The sequence below is a fragment of the Martes martes genome, assembly GCF_963455335.1.
Source record: "Martes martes genome assembly, chromosome: 17".
NCBI classification, from domain to species: domain Eukaryota; kingdom Metazoa; phylum Chordata; class Mammalia; order Carnivora; family Mustelidae; genus Martes; species Martes martes.
The window spans coordinates 19,218,259-19,223,547 of NC_137905.1; positions in this window are offsets into that span (position 1 = coordinate 19,218,259).

A 5,289-nucleotide genomic window follows, 5' to 3' on the forward strand; every position below is an offset into this window, starting at 1 on the left:
TTTATAAAATGATACATTTTTAATGCGTAGCTTAGTAAGACAAAATTCCTTTATAAGGTCAAACATTCATTTAGGAATATGCTTTCATTTTTCCTTAAGCTCAAGGAATACAGGTCAGAGAAATAAAATGATCAGCCTTTAAACATTATTTAACATTATATTGTGATGGACACCATGTGAGACATTGGGATTTTAGTATATTCTTACCCAGTGAAAGTTCTTTCCCGGAACTTAGAATAGTTTCCCAAGCTGTTCAAGTGAAGTTCCGACACATTAAATCAATGTTTGACATTTTGTTAACTAAAATGTTCCTCTTCCAAAGGCTGATTGTGCAGTTCCTTTGAATACTCTCAAATTCTATGGTCAGGTACACTTCTTTTTGGTGCTTGTTTATTTACTTTTGCTTTTTAAAAGCTTAGAACATTTTTGTAAGTTAGTTTTCTTTTAGTGGGAAACCAAACTATTTGATCTCAATTTTCTGTTTTTCTTATTCTTTTTATAGTCCTATCATGATCCCCAAAGGATGCTGTTGCAGCCTGTATTATACTTAAAATGCTATGCTGTGGCAAAGTGATTAAGTATCAGGGCCTGCAAGTTCATCTGTACTTATATACCCATTGTCTCACTGCTTCATGTCATTGTAGATTTCTTCAGTCCCAAAGGTTCCTTTCCTATAAGTTTTTAGTCTTTGACCTTTTCACATCATGACTATTTCTACTTGGATAAACTCAGAATTTTTATTCAATTTTTTATTTTCTGATCTGTAGTGAAAGTTCCGGAGAGTCAATATGCACAAAATCTCCTATTTAAATCCAAAATTTCCTTTAAGCGAAAGAATAATTTACAATTAGGAAAATTCTTAAAGCGCCCAAAGTGTGAATGAATCTAGCCCATTTATCTCCATTATCTATCAGTATTTCCTCAGTACTGTGGGGAATACTTAAATAGTCAGGTGGGTTGTTCCAATTTGTACTTCTCAAGATTTATGCAAGTTATTTTAGGTCAAAAGGGAAAACATTTTGTCTGTTGCTTCAGCCTTACCAGTTTAGATAATCAGAAGTTGTTTCTTACTGTTGTTCCAGATATGACTTAAATGTATTTTTCCACTTCAAGTGGGTCTCAGGTAATAGTTCTTTTATTGATTGGAAATTATGTATGTAATAGAAAAATCAAACACTACTTCAGTGAAGCATCTCCAAGAGTAACATACTATAGCTTAGACACTGATTTGTGTCAGTTATTGAAGCTATATATAAAATAACCAATATTGGGACACCTGAGTGGCTCAGTTGGTTGAGCGTCCAACATTTGGTTTCAGCTCAGGTCATGATATCGTGAGATCAAGCCCCGCATTGGGCTCCTTGCTGGGCATGGAACCTGCTTAAGATTCTCTCTCTCCCTCTGCCCCTTTCCCCTCTAAAAAATAATAGTAATAAAAAGAAAAGAAAAGAAACAATACTATATTGCCTTCTTTTTTAAAAAAATATTTTTTAAATTTATTTGTCAGAGAGAGAGAGTGTGAGCACAGGCAGACAGAGTGGCAGGCAGGGTCAGAGGGAGAAGCAGGCTCCCCACCGAACAAGGAGCTGGATGCGGGACTCGATCCCAGGACACTGGGATTATGATCTGAGCTGAGGGCAGCCGCTTAACCAACGGAGCCACCCAGGAGTCCCACTGTATTGCCTTCTGAAACATTGAAATTTTGTCCTAACCCTTGACTATCTTTTGGTTAACACGAGCTGCTTTTTTTTTTCCCTTCAAATGGAAATATTTGGTAATAAAAGAAATGAAGACATATCAAAAGGAAAGCCAAAGAATGATGACACTTTAGATAACTATATGGCTTTAGGAATTCAGACTTAGCCAAATCAATGGGGAATAAAAAATGATTTTAATAATGATAGACCTTTGGAGTTAGAGGTGACCTCAGTTATAGTTAGCTGCCAGAGGCATGAACTGTTGTACAGTTCATGTACAACAACCCGTCCATTGGTGGCTATCTTTGATTTTACATAAATTCTCAGAAACAGGGAATTTACTACTTAGGGTGATAATTGATAGTCATTTCTTCCTTACAATAAAATGAAATGTGCCTTCCTCGAGCACCTTTTGTAGAACCACAAAAGTTGAATTTCTTTTCCAGATGCCAGTCCTTAAGAAAGGCAAAGATAGGGGCGCCTGGGTGGCTCAGTGGGTTGAAGCCTCTGCCTTCGGCTCAGGTCATGATCTCAGGGTCCTGGGATCGAGCCCCGCATTGGGCTCTCTGCTCAGCAGGGAGCCTGCTTCCCTTCCTCTCTCTCTGCCTGTCTCTCTGCCTATCTGTGATCTGTCTGTCAAATAAATAAATTTAAAAATCTTAAAAAATTAAAAAAATTTTATAAAAAAAAATGAAAGACAAAGATAGATCACTTTCCCCTTTTCCCTCTACATCCTTTATCCTTCATGCTAATAAGCCCCAGTTACTTCAGCAGAACAGTGTCATGTCTCCTATGAGCTTAGTCACTGACCACTTCTTTGCCTTTATAAACTGTATCCAGAAAGAAATGTGGCCTGACCGCCAGAATAAGGGATCAACTTTGAGGGGCCCAGTGAGGTTTTATGGACCTCACCTAAGATACTTTTTGGTATTCTACATGACCAAGTCTCAGACTCTAGTTAATATAGTTTAAGATTTACAGATTATGGGCTGCTTGGGTGTCTCAGTCCTTAAGTGTCTGCCTTCGGCTCAGGTCATGATCCCAGGGATCGATCCTGGGATCGAGCCCCATGTCAAGCTCCCTGCTCAGCAGCGAGCCTACTTCTCCCTCTCCCACTCCCTCTGCTTGTATTCCCTCTCTCGCTGTGTCTCCCTCTGTCAAATGCATAAAATCTTAAAAAAACAAAAAGATTTACAGATTGTAATTTTAATTAATTTCTATTTTGTTCTTATGCATTTATTTTTAACTGTACTACAGAACTTTAGTAGTCTCTTAAATTTGATCTTGCTAGATTTAATCTGTACTCAGTTTGTCATCCAGTATATTGGGCATCCACTCCTGCTTCAGGTCATCCACAGCTTGAGTGTGCTGCTGCATTCTCATCCAAGTCACCGATGGCAGCTTGAGTTGGCTGGGCCAGGATGAGAGGTTGGGCAGGCTCCTAGCAGCCTCTGGTTGTTCCTGCTCATCCGCCTGCTCTGGGCCTGGTCTTTAACCTGCCTCAATGCTATAATTCAGCTTGCATTTTTCACTTTCTTATCTGTGATGTGAATTGTCAGGTGCCCTGTTGAAAACTGCATTTGCTATGTCTGCAGCATCCTCCTGCCTGGTATTCCTGCAAAAAAGAAAAAAGACTGTTAATCTGGTCCTATCTTTTTCCTTTTCCAACTGTCACGTTAGAGAATCTTACTTAGGGTTGATGAAGTTCACTGGCCCGTAGTTTTAAACTCCATCTTCTATCCTGTGAAAATTCAGACATTATGACTTACAACACTTTCAGACTTCCAAGGGTGTAACTCTTAATGGATTTTCACTCTCATTGTCTTGTTTGAACCTTACATTCAGGTTGGCAGATGCTATGCCCATTTGTCGGATCCTGTAACTCTTGCTGCCAACATTTGGCAGAGCCGGATCAGAATTCTACTCATTTGAAACTGATGTAGGTGGTTGCTTTTCTGCCATATCCCACTTCCTTGTGATATTTAGAAATGCCTTATAAAGTGAGCTGTTTGAGGACAGCAAAGAGCCCTCAGAGGCCACACCTAAAGTTAAGCTCCGTAGGTGAAATGTACTTGTTTTTTCCCATTACTTCCTTACTTCCCCTTGTTGCTTCTTGACCTTTATCCTTTCACATCTTTTTCATTCCTCCTCCCTTGTCCCGAGAAAGGAAATTAAAGCTGCCTATTTCTGGTGTGAAATGCTAGCTCCCTGGAAATATAGTTTTAAAAAAAATTCGTTAGTAACTCAAGTGTATTGTTTACTGTGGAAAAGATCACTATCTCGCAGTTTTAATAGGGTCAAGGAAAGAGGAGTTGAAAGGGGGATACTTATGAGGAGTTGAAAGTCTAGTTTTGTTATGCCCCAATACTGGGTCCGTGATTAAAGGAGCGAGACTGATACAAAGCGAAGATCAAGCAAAGTTTTATTTTGCGCCAAACATCAAGAATCTAACCGAACGTTCAGGGACGCACCTCTTACAGGAGAGGGCGACCCTTCTCTGTTTCACAGTCTAGCTTTTAAGCGCAAAGGCCATGCGGTTTGGCCTGGCCACGCACAGATGACCAATGAGATTGTAACACACACAAGAAACTCCACAGTGATGATAGGTGACCAATTGAATTACAATTTACCCTAGTAGACATTTGAACTAGCCTATTATACCTTGACTAGGATTGGCGCCAAAAGGGTTCCCAAAGGGCGGGGCCCATACTCATTGGTAGCAAAGGAGATAGTATGCAACCCCCTACTGACCTGATGTCTCCATCTGGCCTGACCCACCTTTGTATCTGGGCTTTGTTACCTGGAGCTGGTTTCCGGGACTTGTTTTTAAGTGAATCCCCTGGGGGAAGGAGAGCAGGGACAGTTTAAGGGTTAAACAACAAAGTTTTTGTTTAACCTCAATGAAAGCCTCTTGCTAAAATATAAAAATATAAAATAGGTCCTTACAGTTTAAGGTCGATCTTTCAATGCGGAGCTGGGTGAGAACTGGGCAAAGTTCATGATATAATAGTTTAACCTCAGTGCGTAAGATTGAAGTATTGGGATGCTGTCTTCAGGCATTGCGGTACTTGGGCAGGTTTCTTAAGTTTTCCAAGCTTCAGGTTCCTCCTCTGTGAAAGGGTTAGATACGATTCAGTGAGATAATGTGTGACTGTGGCACAGGTAAGCGCCAGATAAATGGCCCTGTCGTGCATTGGTCTCACCTCCAAAGCCTGAACTTTTCGCGTCCGGCCACTTGGCTTCCTGACCCCCCAGCGGCGCACCTTGAGAGCCCCGCTAGGCCAGGACATCAGGCTGGGTGCCGCTGCACCCCTTGGCCAGCAGAGGCCGCCCTCGCTCCCTCCGTCCGGGCGGCTCCCCTGCAGCCGCCGTCGCCTCTCTGCGCATGGCTGTCCCGGCGGCCGCCTGACCGCCGCCCACCTTCCCCCACCGCGGCGGTCTCACAGTCCTGTGGGAGCTTGCGGACATCGTGGGCCCGGCGGGGCGCGGCGGGCGGCGTGGACCCTGCAGGGCGGGTGGCGTGAGGTGTGGCGCGGGGGGCGGCGGGCGGCGGGCGGCCCAGCCAGGGTCCTCGCGGGTCCTCGGCGGGCCC